Raw genomic sequence first — 17,325 nt, 5'->3', positions numbered from 1 at the left:
CACTGAGTAAACCGAGAATAACACATGTTCTCCGCCCAGAAGATTTTCCAATCTGAAATAATCGCTAGCATTGTGTTTCTCTAGCTTTACACACAGCAGGGAGTCAAAAGGCTCTCAAAATCAAATTAACAGTAGGAAAAATGATGGGCCTGATTCTCCACTGCCCTGTACGGATATTCCCACTTGTGTGAAGTGAGTCTAAAATGCTACCGAATTAGTATTCTCCATTCATGCTGTTTACAGCTCTTCTTTATTCAATTAGCACTCATTTTGCAGAGGTAAAAGGGCTAGATCAGCACTTCTCACACTATGGGATGGGACCCAAAAGGGAGTTGGGACTCTGTTTTAATGGGATCACCAGGGCTGGCATTAGACTTGCTGGGGTCCAGGGCTAAAGCACGAGCTCCACTGACCAAGGGTGTTGGAGCTCAGGCTTTGGTTTCAGACCTGGGCAATAGGGCTTAGGTTACTGGTCCCAGGCCCTTGCCTGGAGCTGAATTCCTTGGATTTCTGATTTGGGCCACCATGTGGGGCTTGGGTGGACTCAGGCTTTGGGTCCCCACCTTGGAGTTGTATAGCCCTTTTTGTTGTTAGAAAAGGTTTTCAGTGCAATGAAGTTTGAGAACTGCTGTGCTATATATACTACTCCCCTTAAAGTGAATGGGAATCTTTCCATGAATGACCATAGAGCAATGTGCAGTATGGGCCTCTCAAACTGACCTTATTTTACCTGGGTGTTCTTACCATTAGGATTTGACTTAAATACAACATGCTTCACAGAAAATAAATTAAAAGACAGAACAACATTTTCAAAATGCCACAGTCACTTAGGAGCCTACATCTCAATTTCAAGAGGGACTTTTAGGAATCTAGACTTATGTGTCAATGAAATATAGATTCCCGGATGCCTGGCGTCTTTCTTGTAATGGCCGTTATGAGAGTTTTACCTGTACTGTTCATTCCACTTCCTACATCAGAGGCAGTGGGAATGTGGATCACTACCTTTAAAAAACACAGGTATGAATTAATGACTTCTTGCATTTGCCTATTAAAGCAACAGTATATCTACTCATCTTAACACCTAAAACCGTGATGTCCAACCAGTTCCACTATAGTGGCTACTGCTTCAGGCTACATCTAGACTGCAAGTCTCTTTTGAAAGAGGCTTTTTCTAAAGATACTTTTGAAAAAACCTCTTTCAAAAAAGAGCATCTAGACTACAACCAGTACTTTCGAAAAAGCACAGTTTGCATTACATAGCGCCTTTTTACGAAAGAGCACTTTCAAAAAAGGCATTCTTCCTCATAAAACAAGGTTTTCCGTGGTCGAAAAAACTGCCATGTTCTTTTGATTTACTTTTGAAAGAACGCGGCAGCAGTCTAGACGCAGGGGAAGTTTTTTTTTTGAAAAAAGACCACTTTTTTCGAAAAGCCCTGTAGTCTGGACACACCCATAGTGAACTAGCCACACTCAACCAGCCAAATAGCCACAGGCTAGTGACTAGCATGTTGGACATCATGGACCTAAAGCAAACTGCAGCTATCACTTTATGATGTGGCGTACTTTAACACACGACTTCTTTTATACACTGCATTTTGGGGCAGCATATTGATGTAACCCAGGAGTGGGCAAAAGGGCCTCCATGCGCTGGATGCAGCCTGCCAAGTGGATTGATCCAGCCCATGGAGGTCCTGCTGTTCCCACATCCCCAGGCCAATCAGGGCCTAGGGACCGGGGAGCATGCAAAGTATCCTCCCGCTCTGCAAGGAGCTCAGCTCTTAGAGTCAACCGCCGGCAGCTGCTCAGCTGGCAGGTGTCTAAGAGTGGCCCTCCCCTGCAGGGCTGATTGACCTGGAGCAATGGGAGAGCACACAAAGTCCCCTCCCACTGCCAGGGTCGTGGGTGCCTAGAGGGAACAGCTGGTGGTTCTCTCGTGGGGAAGCAGACCAATCATGGGAAACACACAAGTGTCCTGGCCCTGCCCCTTCTACCTGAGGTCCCACTCATTCTGAGGCAGCCCAGGGCCACTTCAAAAATTTCTGAAGTGGCTCCCAATCAAAAATGATTGCCCACCCCTGATCTAACCAGTAGACTTAATAAAATATGTCAGCTAAATCTGTGCTTTGAATTCCACAAGCCCTTTTCAAGCTCATCAGGCTTCCCTCTAACGAGGATGCTTATTTACAAAATCTCTAGTGTGTTAAAGGGCCTTATGAGGCTCAGTGATGTATCAGGGTTTTGAGGCCAGACTGTCTTGTGCAATCTGTTTTTTCTTCACTACCAGAGTGGCAAAAAGGGACTGCAAAGCCACCTGGAGATTCCTCTTACATGGAAGAGTCCCCAAATAGTGGAGATCCAGCACAACGACTTCCTATGCCACCCTACTGTAGAAGGAATAAATCAGACTTGACCTGAGCACTGCTGTGCTCCAGCTAGTGGACTGACCCCTTGAGGTTATAGCCAGTCAGGGTATTTTAGATCAGCCCTGAGACTGCTCTAAAGTATGCTGGGGTCACAGCACTCTATCACATCTCCTATTTCCCCAGTGTCCAGCAGAAAATGCACATTGTTTAGAAATCTAGCCTTTGATTTTACGTCCACAGCTCAACCACTTGCAATGCTTCTGAAAGGCTTTATGCCCCAACAAAAAGGTGTTTCAAATGTTTCACAAGCGTTAGGCTGTGCTTCCCATATCAGTAGGATTGAACTAGGTTTTAGGAAGCCTTGTCAACATGTCCATTCTCAATGATTCCACTGGCACTGGTGCAGTGCTAGAAGAGCTGGAAAGCTCAAGTACTGTACTGACTCAATTAGTCACAGAATCATAGAAGATCAGAGTTGGAAGAGACCTCAGAGGGTCATCTAATCCAACCTCAAGGAAATAATTCCAGTCTGAGCTTTGTCAATCCTAACCTTAAAATCCTGTAAGAATGGAGTTTCCACTGCCTCCCTAGGCAACCCATGCCAGTGCTTCACCACCCTCCTAGGCTATGTCTAGACTGCAAGCCTCTTTCGAAAGAGGCTCTTTCGAAAGATACTTTCGAAAGAGCCTCTTTCGAAAGAGAGCATCTAGACTGCAGGCGGAACTTTCGAAAGAGCAAGCCGCTTTTTCGAAAGAAAGCACCCAGTGAGTCTGGATGCTCTCTTTCGAAGAAGCCCTATTTACATTCAAGAACGCCTTCTTTCGAAAGAAGCACTTTCGAAAGAAGGCGTTCTTCCTCGTGAAATGAGGTTTACCGCCATTGAAAGAAAAGCCGCGTTCTTTCGATTTAATTTCGAAAGAACGCGGCTGCAGTCTAGACGCAGGTGAAGTTTTTTCAGAAAAAGGCTACTTTTCCCGAAAAAAACCCTGAGTCTGGACACAGCCCTAGTGAAATAGGGTTTTTCCCCCAATATCCAGCCTAAACTGCTCCCACTGCAACTTGAGACCATTATTCCTTGTTCTGTCACCTGCCACCACTGAAAACAGCTCTTCGGGTACTCCACTTGATACCAGCTGCCAAGCAGACTTTGAGCTGTTGATCATTACCCGTTGAGCCTGATAATCTAGCCAGCTTGCTATTCACCTTATAGTTCATTCATTCAAGCCAAATGTCTTTAATTTGCTGGCAAGAATACTGTGGGAGACTTTTATCAAAAGCTTTGCTAAAGTCAAGAAATATCACATCCACCAGTTGATGTTGTACTTAGCTGTTTCAGCTCTGCCTCTCCAGCATACTGACACGTAGGGAAATAATGCAGGATATAAACCTATTTACCACCAAAGTTTACTTTGAAAATATTTCCAGATTTGGGACAAAACAGAGTAAAAACACAATTGTTAATGAGCAGATACAATATACAGAAAGAGAACAAGACAGAAATCATCAAAACAGCCTCTGGGATCTTACAGCAACAGAATTTGAATTTACAGAATTTGAAAAGCATCCATTGGCCTTCCCCCCTATCTGCATGGATTCTATAGATGTGCCTCTTATGACTCGCACGTGGATCTATAGGCAGGATAGCACCATTCAAAGCAGGAATGGGAATAAAAATGTGAAGCGATACAGATGATTATTGTTATTGTTTGTTAACAAATGACATTTAAGTTGTGCTAGGTTCTGCACAATAAAAGAAGGTACGGTCCTGTCCAAAGGCCTTAAAATATAAGTGGTTTGGAGAAAGGTCCCGCTTTTTGTTTTGTGTTTGTACATCACTTAGCACAATGGGTCTTTGTCTCTGGCCAAAGTTCCTAGGCACTATGACCAAAAATAGTAAGAGAAAGAAGTACAATAAACAAGCAATATTATCAAGGGGGTGAGTCACCACATCTTAATAATGCATTATTTTGATAACACATTTTTATTTTTATTAGAAATATGTACACATCATCGCTAAATAATAGATCTATATTATAACATCTGTGAAATACATACATATATAGCATATGTTCATGTGTCTTGATTCCAGTGAGAGTGTTACATGAGTGAGAACTGAATAACTGCTTCAGAGTTGGTATCCAGTATTTATGTTTCAAAGTCCAGAATTTTTCAGTGTTTATTTGTTAAAAATGTTCTATTACAAAATGGGTGTAGCACTCAGAATAAACAAGAAATGAGTAAACTGTGATAAATCATGAAATGTGAGTAGAATTAAAAGGTCAATGGAATACAACATTTTACTCATCCACAGCTGTATCACGTTTTCTATCTTGTTCAGTGTTTTTTATTAAAACGTGCCTATTTTATGTTGAAGCTTAAGTTCTGGTCAACACTATAAAGGTAGGTGGATGTAAGCCTCCTTTTGTATACCTAGCTGTGCAGATAGCTACACTTAAATTTGTCTCCCACTGATGTAAGTACCTCATTATGCCAAATCAGTAACACTAGCTCATGGAGTGAGCTGTGATGAACTATGGTTGATGTGTAAACTACATTACTTATGTGAACCTTTACAGCTGTCCTACAATGCCCAACACTGACCCCTCCAGTCACAATTGTTAACTCTACTGCCCCAGGGCGCTCACACATTGGCAAGTCCTCTTCCACCTTTTAAAACTCCAGTGAATTTTTTAAATGACTTTGGTTGTCCAGTTTGGTGAACACACCTCTCTGTGCTCTCCATTGTTGCGAGTGCTGCAGGGAAAGGAACCTTGGGTACATGTGTAAATAAATTTTACATTAAAGTGATACTACAGCCCCTCTCCTCCCCCCACCAACTTATAAGGACACAGCTATCAATTTTTCATTAATTTATACATATTACAAGAGGTACATAAGAACATAAGAACAGCCGTACTAAGTCAAACCAAAGGTCCATCTAGCCCAGTATCCTGTCTGCCGACAGTGGCCAGCACCAGGTACCCCAGAGAGGGTGGACCGAAGACAATGATCAAGCGATTTGTCTCCTGCCGTCCCTCTCCAGCCTCTGACAAACAGAGGCCAAGGACACCATTTTATCCCCTGGCTAATAGCCTTTTATGGACCTAACCTCCATGAAATTGTCTAGCTTCTCTTTAAACTCTATTAGGGTATGTCTACACTACAGCGCTAATTCGAACTAAGCTAATTCAAATTAGCACATCCAGACTTAAAAACTAGTTCGAATTACTGTTTTGCTAATTCGAACTAGCATGTCCACACTGAGTGGACCCTGAACCGAGGTTAAGGATGGCCGGGAGCAGTGCCGGCAGGGCATCAGGTTAGGACTTAGATCGTGGAGCTGCTGCCTCAGGCTAGCTGAGGGCTGTGCTTAAAGGGACCCGACCCCCACCCCGGACAGACAGTTCTCAGGGGTGCCCCGCTTGCAAAGCAGTCCTGGCCTGGAGTGCCCTGAGTGCCCACACTGGGCACATCACAGCACTCGGCCATCAGCCCAGCTGCACTTGCCGCAGGCTGCCATCCGGAGGGGTCAATCGGGGGGCTGCAGGAGAGCTTCCACCCCGAGAAGCCCGCAGAGCCACCCCAGTCCTCACCATCAGGGGCTCGTACCCCATTCCTCCCTCACCTCCTTCCACTTACCCTTCCCTAGCCCCCCTTCCTGATGTACAAAATAACGGACACGTGTGTTCAAAAATAGAAACTCTCTTTATTGAACAAAACTTGGGGAGACTGGGAAAAGGAGGTGGGAGAGGGGAAGAGAGAGAGTGGGAGAGGGGACGGTAACTAAAATGATCACGGGTTTGGAACAGGTCCCATATGAAGAGAGGCTAAAGAGACTGGGACTTTTCAGCTTAGAAAAGAGGAGACTGAGGGGGGATATGATAGAGGTGTATAAAAGCATGAGTGGTGTGGAGAGGGTGCATAAAGAAAAGTTCTTCATTAGTTCCCATAATAGAAGGACTGGAGGACACCAAATGAAATGAATGGGTAGCAGGCTTCAAACTAATAACAGAAAGTGCTTCTTCACAAAGCAAATAGTCAACCTGTGGAACTCCTTGCTGCAGGAGGCTGTGAAGGCTAGAACTAGAACAGAGTTTAAAGAGAAGTGAGATAAAGTCATGGAGGTTGGGTCCATGGAGTGCTATTAGCCAGGGGATAGAAATGGTGTCCCTGGCCTCTGTTTGTGGAAGGCTGGTGATGGATGGCACGAGACAAATGGCTTGGTCATTGTCTTCAGTCCATCCCCTCCAGGGTCCCTAATGCTGGCCACTGTCGGCAGACAGGCTACTGGGCTAGATGGACCTTTGGTCTGACCCAGGATGGCCATTGTAAGCTCAGGGCTCAGGGTCGGGGGGTCTCACTGGACCACCTTGATTTTCATGCACACCTGCTCCTGGGTGGCCATGCTGGCAGCTATCCTTCCCTAGATGGCCACTTTCCTTTGCCTAGTGCAGAGGTCATGGATGAGGTCCACGATGTCTGCACTAGACCAGGCGGGCGCCTGCCTCTTGCAGATCTGGGCAGGCTCCCAGGAGCCGCCAGCCTGATGCCGGGAAGAGGCAGAGGGCTGGGTGGCAGCGGGTGGCTGGCTCGAGCCGTGCCAGGTGCAGGGTCTGCTGGCTGGGTGCTGGCAGGTTTGCACCTGGCACGGGCACCATAGCCAGCCCGTGCCCCTTTAAGGGCTCCAGGGCCGGGAGGGGAGCAGAAGAGTTTCCCTGGTGGTGCCCAGAGTGGCCACCAGGAAAAGCTGGGGAGGGCTAGCCTCCCACTAGTTCGAATAAAGTGGCTACACAGCCCTTAATTCGAACTAGGCGTTAGTCCTCGTAGAATGAGGTTTACTTAGTTCGAATTAAGCGCTCTGCTAGTTCGAATTAAGTTCGAACTAGCGGTTTGCTAGTGTAGCACCTATCAAAGTTAATTCGAACTAACTTTTGTTAGTTCGAATTAACTTTGTAGTGTAGACATACCCTTATAGTCCTAGCCTTCACAGCCTCCTCTGGCAAGGAGTTCCACAGGTTGACTACATGCTGTGTGAAGAAGAACTTTCTTTTATTAAAGAAAGGTAGTGATACAACAAAGAGAGGCAGAGTTGCTATCTGCTTTTCATTCCTCTCCAGAGCACAGCAGGTGAGGCCCTATGGGGCATTTTGTTTATGTGCACAGGGATGACTCTAGGATCCTCAGAGAGATATTGATGAAACATCCATGGAGGTAGACTGCTATAGGTTTCTAGCAGTGACAGCCTAATTTCTTCCTCTGTGGAAGGACATTTCCCAGGCTAGTTGGCAATAATGTTGGTAAGCATCATTGCAGTAAATAAGTTACTGGTATACAGGTCTGGGAGACTTCAGGTCACCAGCAGCAGCTGTGCTTTCTGTGCCTTTGTTACCCTTAGGAGTGAGATATCACTTAACACAAGCCCCCCTGGCAACTGATGCCTGTATTCAGTGCCAATGTCCTGTATACATGATATCATGCAACAAAGCAGCTCCCGCCTCATTTCCCTCGCCACTGGCAGGTCCTACTCACCTTGGCTTGGGCTGAGAGTGGCACCAGGCACAAGAACTCCAAAACAGAAGTGCCAATAAACTTGTCGGCTACGTCTAGACTGGCCCCTATTCCGAAATAGCCATGCTAATTTCCAACTTTGGAATAGGGAAATCCGCGGGGGATTTAAATATCCCCCGCAGGATTTAAATAAACATGTCCGCCGCTTTTTTTCCGGCTTGGGGAAAAGCCGGAAAATAGCGTCTAGACTGGTGCGATCCTCCAGAATAAAGCCCTTTTCCAGAGGATCTCTTATTCCTACCTGAATAGACAAGACTAAGAAGTCTAGTTCAAACTACCTAGTTCGTGCCCCGTGTAGCCGCGCTGCACAGGGTTCGAACCAGCGGGGTTTTAAAAATGGCGGCGCCCCGCTTATGCAAATGAAGCCCGGGAAATTCAAATCCCGGGCTTCATTTGCAAGTGCGGTATGCCTACATTACCCCGCTAGTTCGAACTAGGAGGGTAGTGTAGACATACCCCTAGTGAGGGAGAAGGTCTCCTTGGGAGCTTTAAAACTGCATATTGGGACAGCTCCCTTTCACAATCGGAGCCACTGGGACACAAAACAAGGCAGTTATTCTTTGTGGGCAAGACCTTCAAACATGAAGTAGAAACTAAGATTTTGTGAGGGGGGAGGGGTTAATGTTTCAAATAGGGGACACATTCTTGCTAGAGGAACATTAGTATCTCAAACTCCTACTTTTCCTAGAAGGGTGATGGAGGCTTAGGGTCTCAAATTCTGAGGAAGCTGCTTTTCTTGGTAATGAAGCAGGCCTCCTGAAGCCTCTGTAATTGTTCCGTTATGTCATCAACATCATTATTATAACACAACAGTGCCAATCAGGGTTAAATTAAAAGAAAGTGACTTCTCAGAGAGTTTATAATCCTGGTCTATGATGCAGAACATATAAAAGGATATAACAGACAAATCTGATGATGTTAGAGTAAAATTATCATGTCTGTTATAAGGAGTAGTCAAGAAGAGCAGGCACCTAGCCACTGTTGATTTTTTTGAAAGCATCATGGCAGAGGTGATTTTTAAGGGGGGATTTGAAGGGTGACAATGTATTGCTAGCATTACAAATGAAGTACTGGTTTTACAGAGAACTCTTCCCAGGCATAAGTGACAGCACAGGGGAAAGCATGGGGAGATGGAGAGGAAATTGCTCAATGGGCACTGAGGGTTGGCATCAGTGGCAGAGCAAATACAGAAGTTAACGGATCAGTAGTATACTAGAGTTGATACGTAGGATGAGGCTATGATGTGAAGTGTCTTAAAACCAAAAACAAGTATTTTGTGTTTCATGTGACAGAGAAAAGGGAGTCAGTGGAATGTAAGGAAGCAGATAATATTAACAGAGATGATCCAAGGAGATGGATTTAGCAGCAGTGGTATGAATGGTCTTGAGGAGGGAAATATTACATTTGCCCAGGCCAGAAATATGATAAGGGCCTAGAACAGTTTTGTTAAGGTGGCAAGAGAGGAAAGACCAGGTCTTAGATGCTGAGTAGGAAGAAAGAATGAGTTATAGACATATCCTGGAAATGTAGGTGTAGAGAAGGGGATGCGTGAGAGATGACACTTAGATCAGGAGTTTTCAAACTCTAGGTTGCAGCTTGTAAGAGCAAGCCACTAGCTGACTGTGAGATGCTTTGTTTACCTGCACCTCTGCAGGTATGGGGGATCTCAGCTCCCATAGGCTGAAGATCACTATTCCTGGCCAATGGGAGGTGTGGGAAGTGATATCCCAGTCCGCACCACTTCCTGTAGCTCCCATTGGCCAGGAATGGTGATCCTTGTGAACACCCATACCTGTGGAGACACAGGAAAACAAAACATCTTGCAGCCACCTAGTGGCTTGCCCTTACAAGCTGCAACCCAGAGTTTGAAAACCCCTAACGTAGAGATCAGGTTTGAGTGATTAGCTGGGCAATAGACAGTATAATCTATAGCAATAGTCAAAACATGGTAAAACTTTCTGAAAAGATTTAGAGTTGAGGCCATGTTTAAGTTGAGCTTCAGGCACAAGGCAATGTCAGAAAGTGCAAGGTTTTAGTCAGGACAAAAAAAGAGTATGAAGCATAGCAATAGGTGACTTGTCAGCATAGAGGTTACAGGTGAATCCATATTTTTAAATATGATTACCTAGTGATAGGATATAAAAGGAGGGGGTCTCTGCTGAACCTTAGTAAAAGGGGCAAGGGGATGGAGGAGCCACTGAATGAGTAACTGAAGGGTTAAAAGAAGAGAAACTGGAAGGGACAGGATCGCAAAACTCAAGGAAGAACAAGATTTCTAAAAGCACAGCTCATGGTGTCAAAGGCAGCTGAGAATGTGAGAATGGGGATGAAGTCCAGGTCCTGAGATCTGGTGAGGAAGATGTCATTAGAAAATTGGATGAGCACAGTTTCAGTGAAATTTAGAGGGTGGAAGCCAGACTGGAAAAGAATCTGGGATGGACTAAAAGAAAAGAACTCCATAGAGTAGCTATAGATTGTGTGTGCAATGAATGAAGAAATCAACAGGAATGAGAGATTGGGTGGGACAGATTTAGTGATCTAGCTTTATTGAGGGGGAAACTAGAGCATGCAACAGTATCATTTCTGCTTCTAGTAGGAACTACCAGCTACTCACATATTTTCAGCTACTGCAGTGCTTTATGTATGTCAGCTTCTCTGTATCTATGACATTTGTCATAGGGTAGAATGGGTATATTCCTTTGCGAAGGCAGGATGATATGACTTAATCTATGTTAACTCTACTTGCATTGTAGTTGGTCATAAGCAAGTCATTTTTAATAGATGGATTTTTAAGAAACTAGACTGTAAGTTTATGGAAAAGCAGTCTCTGCCAGGAATATGAAAGGCCATTTTTCAAAAACAGTGCCTTTTTTCTGCTGAGGACAAATTCATCCTAAGACAGGGGTTTATTATTTGTATTGAGGTGGTGCCAAGGAATCAGGGTTCTAGGCATCACAGTGCTAGTCACGGGGCAAACACATAATCAAAAGGTGGTCTCTGCCCCCAAAACTTGTAATCTAATACCTGGATACTTCAAAAGCAAAAAACCTGCACCAAGCTAAATGTGAAATATTGGTTTCCACTCACTCCAGAGTCATGGAACATATTTTATTCATTTTCATATAAATGTTTTCATATAAATTATTTTTAAAATCAGTAAATCCATGGCCCCATAATAGCACAGAGTAGAATCAAATTTAGTCACTCTGACTTTTTCAAAGCTTATGTTATACAAGTACTTTTGTACTTTTCCTGAGACAGTGTAAAAACCCAACATTTATTCTCTTTTGTGATGGTTTTATCCCTGAAGATTAACTGGATAACTGTTGTGCTGGTTAACAAAAGTGTATTGGCTACTCAAAATGTGTCACTTTCTCTCATCAGAGAAAACTAATTTATTAGACATAAATAAATACTTTCACATCAACAGATGCTCTTTTCCACCTTTTAGTTCTGTAGACAATAGGGATTACATTTGTTTTTAAATTTCTTTCACACAATATCAAGCATCCAAGCATTTTCAAGAGGATTTATGACATACCCTGTGGCTGTGTCTACACTGGCATGAATTTCCGGAACTGCTTAAAATGGAATACTATTCTGTTTTCAGTTTTTCCGGAAAAGGAGCGTCTACATTGGCAGGCTGCTTTTCCGGAAAAGCCCTTTTTCCGGAAAAGCGTCTGTGGCCAATGTAGACACACTTTTCCGGAAAAGAGCCCCGATCGCCATTTTCGCGATCGGGGCTTTTTTCTGGAAAAGGCTACAGGGCTGTCTACACTGGCCCTTTTCTGGAACAGTGTTCCGGAATAAGGACTTATGCCCGAGCAGAATAGTTTTTCCGGAATAGCGGCTGATTTTGTACAGTAGAGCGTCGTTGCTTTTCTGGAAATTCAAGGGCCAGTGTAGACAGCTCGCAGCTTATTCTGGAAAAGCGGCTGATTTTCCGGAATAAGTGGCCCAGTGTAGAGATAGCCCCTATGTTTTGGAGCCCATTAACAAATTGATATGTTGTAAAAGATGAAATCCTGGTCCCATTGAAGTCAATGGGAATTTAGTAATTGATTTATTGGGGCAAGGTTTTCACCCAATATTTTTATCTGTGACCCATATAATCTTGTTCAATTTTCTTTGACATTAAAGTTTCAGAAGATAATACCATTGCAATTTTTTTCTACATAAAGTGATATACTAACATAAGATTTTGAATGAAAGAGTAGTGATATAACAATGGTCTTTGATTTGAGAAGCCTAGTAAGAGTGAAAATTGCTTACACAAAACGTTTTGGTGAATATTGATCAGCTACTCTATATTACTGAACTATGTATTTTGGAAAATGTGGCTTATGAAAAACAAGAACAAATATTATCTAGGCTACATGTTGAATATTGGAGTCATACATGGGCTATCTGAGTTGTTTGAATTCTGCAGTTTCAGATGCATTTACTTGAAATGAAAAGACTATATTGTATGTATGTATGTATGACATTCCATCCTGGACTGCTTCTGTTGGAAGATATTGTGATGAGCAACAGGCGTGGCTCCAAAGATTGAAAGGTCTGGATAAACACCGCAAAGTGTGCAAAAGAGGCATCTGATGAAGTGGGTCTTTGCCCTTGAAAGCTTATGCTCCAACACTTCGGTTAGTCTATAAGGTGCCACAGGACTCCTCGCCTGAATCCTTGCAGATTCAGAATAACATGGCTACCCCTCTGATACTCGACTGCAAAGTGTGTGTTTCAAACCTCAAGCAGGGCCTCAGCAGACTGGTGGTGGTAGTGGGGCCGTGGTAGTAGGGGCAGGGGAAGCCCGTGTGTGCCAGCCCGGCAGCGGGGTTGTGCCACGGTAGCCTGAGCAGAGCTGAATGCTGGCCTGGCAGTGGGGACAGAGCCATGGCAGCTTTGCTGGCAGTAAGGCTGGGCCATGGTAGCCTATCAGAAGAAGCCCGTCCTGGGCCGCAGCAGATTGGCAGCCTGGGACTGGTGCCACGGCAACGGGGCCAGGGCTGAATGCTGCTATGCTGGCAGTGGGGCTGGATCAGCAGTTATGGCAGTGGGGTTGGAGCAGCCACGTCACCCAGCCGGCAACAGGACCAAAGGGCAGCAGGCTGAGGGGGCTGGTGGCAGGGGACCTTCTCTAGTATGGCAAATTCCCTCATCTGGGACCACTCAGGTCCTGAGGGCGCCAAACCAGTGAGGTCCAACCTGTATTTTGAAACTCTTCAGGTTACCTAAGTAAACATACAAGCTTATTTATGTTATTATATAGTACACCCCATCAATCTGGAAACAAAAGGATAAACAGGACATTCTAAGCAGGATTTGCTACATGTGGTGTTTGCTGCTTACAGACTCAAAAGTCATCAGGGATCATCATGGTACCTAGTCTGATCTTCTGCACATTTCAGGCTATATCCACCCACTCCTGAAATTGACCCCAACCTCTGGCTTGGTTACTGATGTCCTCAAACCATCATTTAAAGACTTCAAGTTACAGAGAATCCACCATTTACACTAGTTTAAAGCTTCTAGTAAACCATGCCTCATGCTGCAAAAGAAGGCCAAAAAAATCCCCAAACCCTAACAACCAGGATCTTTACCAATCTGACTGGGGTTCCTTCCCAACCCCAAATATGGTGATCAGTTGGAACCTAAGCATGTGGGCAAGACCCACTAGCCCAGTGTTTCTCATCTGTTTTTTTTATAAAGTACCCCGTTTAAAAAAAATTATAAGTACCCCCAGTACCTACAGTTTTCAGACACACACAATCTTTTTCTACCATTGCAACACAGTTGTTTAAACAACTTAATTGTAGCCAGGTGGGCGATAACATTTTTTGATGTAAAAATTACAAAAATAATAAAGCGCTTTAAAACAAAACAAAAATTTAGTTTTCTCCAAATTTCAGTTGTGCGGACATACCCCCCCAGACTTCTCTTGAGTACCCCTAAGGATACTCATACCACTGGTTGAGAAACACTGCACTAGCCAACACCTGAAAAAGAGTTTGTTGTTAGTAAAATCAGGACCTTTCCCCACCTACTGTCTCGTGATCAGCCATTGGAAATATTTTCTTGTTGCAGTGGCAAATCCCATACTTGCCATGGTAGGCAGTCCCATCGTGCCATCCCCTGCATAAGGTATCAAGATGCTGCCTACTCAGATCTTTGTCTAACACGGGGTGGGGAATCTCTGGCCCATAGACCGCATGCAGTTCTTCAGGGTTAGCCACTGGTGGGCTGCCAGATGCTTTGTATACCTGATTGTCCACAGGCATGCCAGCTTGCAGCTCCCATTGACCCACAGTTCATGGTTCCTGGCCAATAGGAGCAGTGGGGCTCCGTGCCTGCGGATGCTCAGATAAACAGAGTCTGATGGCCTGCCAACAGCTAACCCTGACGAACCCTCGTGTGGCCAGCGCTCCATAGTTTCCCTATCCCTGCCCTAGACAAACAGACCTGACCCAAGAAGCAGTTGCTAATTTGATCTCTGACTCTGCTGATTAGAAAATGCCTTTTTCAGAGGCAGCTTCAACTTCTAAGGGAAAAGATGTGATTCAAATTATTAGAAGTCCAAAGTGTCATTGGGATTTCTTAGAAAAAGACTGATAATTTAAGGCCAGGGAGATGATATCATGTGGTAAATCACCTGCTCATATTACTTGTAATTTACTTGTCTCCATTATTACCTTCCCTTCCCGCATTTTTCTGGCCAAAAAAAGTCCCAAAAAAGACTTAAGAAAGTGTCTTGGCTCTCCCCCTGCTTTATATCTGCTATAACTTATGTTTCATTTCTGACAAGTTACAAAATCTTCATACAAAGAAGGTGTAGCAGCATTTCCCAGGGAATGAGTTGATCAGGAATCACTTAAAAAAAAAATAGCCCTGAAATGTATTAAAAGTTGAACAATCTGGGCTCTTATTCTTCTCTTCTCTGGATTCTTTGCTGCGTTGATTTAATAGCTCATTTTTCTTCTGCTGTGCATGGATAACATTGATATGCGTGGTTAAGTGGTGGGGGTGTTGTTTTACTTATCCAAAGCTATTTGATCATATTTAACAGCCTGCTGCCATGCTACCCAATCAGCAGCCAGACACCAGCTCTGTCCCTTTTATCTTGTTATCGCTGGCGACCAAAGCTTCTGCGAGCAGGTGGAAACCTCCACTCAAGGACTAAAAACATTCGCATAACGTGAAGGTCTGTGTCCCATTCTCTCTCCCTCTGCTCCCCGTATACATGGGAGAAGCGAGAGAGGAAAAAGAGAACAGGGCGCTTCTGAAAAGAGGCTGCAGTCCCGCTTGGGAATTGGACGGTACAGGATTTGAGGAGGGGGAGGGGGAGAAAAAGGCTGGCCAGCAGGGCTCAACGCAGCCCCTCTCTGCACACTGAAAACGGATCGTTTTCGCTACTCTGGGGCGGGAAACCTAACCCAACCCTCGCCTGGACTCTTTCAAGTGTAATACGAATAGCTCCCCGTTGGCTAGCTTAAAAGGCATTGCTCCTGCGCACAGAAGAGACATTGTGAGCGACCACAGCAGACGTTGATTCTCCTGGTTTCGAGCAATTCAGGAGCGACTAGAGCCTCTCTGCCCCAGGATGAGGGGCGATTCTGTCAGAGTTGCAATCAACAGCGTCCCAGGCAGGCAGGGCTGCGGCTGAGAGGGCGTGGCCGCCGAAGCAGTTCGGATCGAAGCCCCTATCTGCCCGTAGAAAGAAGACGCCGGGTTGGTTTTGTCTCCACGTGGGCTGCACCACACACGCACGCGCGTGCCAAGTTTCGCTCCGGTGTGAGTTCTCTCGCACGCCGGTCAGGCAGACTCCCTAGCAGTACAGTCCGAGGTCCAACTTTAGATCAAGGGCAGGGTCCCAAGTGCAGGGACCGCCGAGATCCGCTATCACATAAGTCACAGACCGCAGCCCCGCAGTTTTGCGGATTGTGCCAGACACACGTGTGCCAGCCTGCAGCCCGCGGCCTTAACGTACAGAACAAGAGGGAGAATTTCCGTGGGCCGGCAGGGAGGGGGAATCCACGTGTGGACGGCGAACCTGCGTTGACACCCCACTGGTTAGGGATGACCGAGCACAACTGTACGGTTGCTTTCCCAGTCCCGAGGTAGGCAGCCTTTGTGGCAGCAGAAAAGAAGGACTCTCGTGGCAGCAGGGAACGCTGCTGTAGCGGGGAGGAGGCAGAGTGAGAGGCAAACCTTCACACCTACCCACAATAGTCAAATGAAAAGGGCGAATTGAAAAGTGGGGGGGGAGTTACAGTAGCAGCGAGAAGGGACAAGAGCCCCAGTCTAGACCTGCACAACTGCCTATGCCACTGCGCGGTTGCAATGAATAAAAGGAGATGGGTTTAGTGGCGCAAACCCCGCGCTTTTCTCGGCGCAGGAGGCAGTGTTGTTTCCCGCAGTGTGAACGCTGGCTGCGCAGGGCTGAACACTCCAGAAGCCCCCGGCGCCCCCGGCCCGGCTGGGAGGAAATCTCAGCTCGGGGCTGAGATCGCTGCGGTGACACCAGCGGGCGCTCTTATCACAGAGCAGCCGCGTTCCTGTAAACTGCCCCTGCCAAGGCGGCCAGCAGCCCGGCCTAAGCTCTTGCCTCCGGCTTTCAAATGATACCCAAGGCACACTTCTCCGCCAGCCTGAGTTTTGTCTCCCTCGCGCGCGAGTGTAACCTTTGAAGTGCTGCGGGGAAAGTGTGTGTGTGTGTGTGTGTGTGTGTGTGTGTGTGTACCTGTGCTGTGTGTGTGTGTGTGTACCTGTGCTGTGTGTGTGTACCTGTGCTGTGTGTGTGTGTGTGTGTACCTGTGCTGTGTGTGTGTACCTGTGCTGTGTGTGTGTGTGTGTACCTGTGCTGTGTGTGTGTACCTGTGCTGTGTGCGCGTGGTGTGTAAGAGTCGATTAGGAACCACCTAAGGGCTTTTTTCCCCTTGTAACTTTCCGGACTGGTCCCAGTAATAGATCCGCTCCACCATTCTTAATTTGTCAGCGATTCAACAACATGAAGTGGAAATTCAGAGGCAAGGATGGAAATAGCATAAGTGGACTTTATTAAACTATTTGTTTGTACCACTCAGTGTCTGTACCACGCAGTATTTGGGAGACTCGACATTTTTCTTGTCTCTATGCGTCACTTTCTAAGTGCTATTTCCATGAAGTTCCCTGAATTAGGATGTTTTTCATTCTTCCATGAATTGATGTGCGCTTACTATTATTTTTAAGAAGAAAGCTATTCTGTACGAAAGGCACTAAAGCTATTTGCGAGGCCCTTCCTATTTGCCGACACATTCAGAATTGCAAGCCCTAAACTGTTAAATGGCTAATTACTTTTTGTTGTAGTTGTGAGAAAGAAGGCAAATGCTGGACCGAAATGAATATTCCAGTAATCTCTCCG

The sequence above is a fragment of the Pelodiscus sinensis genome, chromosome 1 (genome assembly GCF_049634645.1).
Source record: "Pelodiscus sinensis isolate JC-2024 chromosome 1, ASM4963464v1, whole genome shotgun sequence".
In the NCBI taxonomy this organism is placed as follows: domain Eukaryota; kingdom Metazoa; phylum Chordata; order Testudines; family Trionychidae; genus Pelodiscus; species Pelodiscus sinensis.
Note: the sequence above shows the minus strand (reverse complement) of the source record.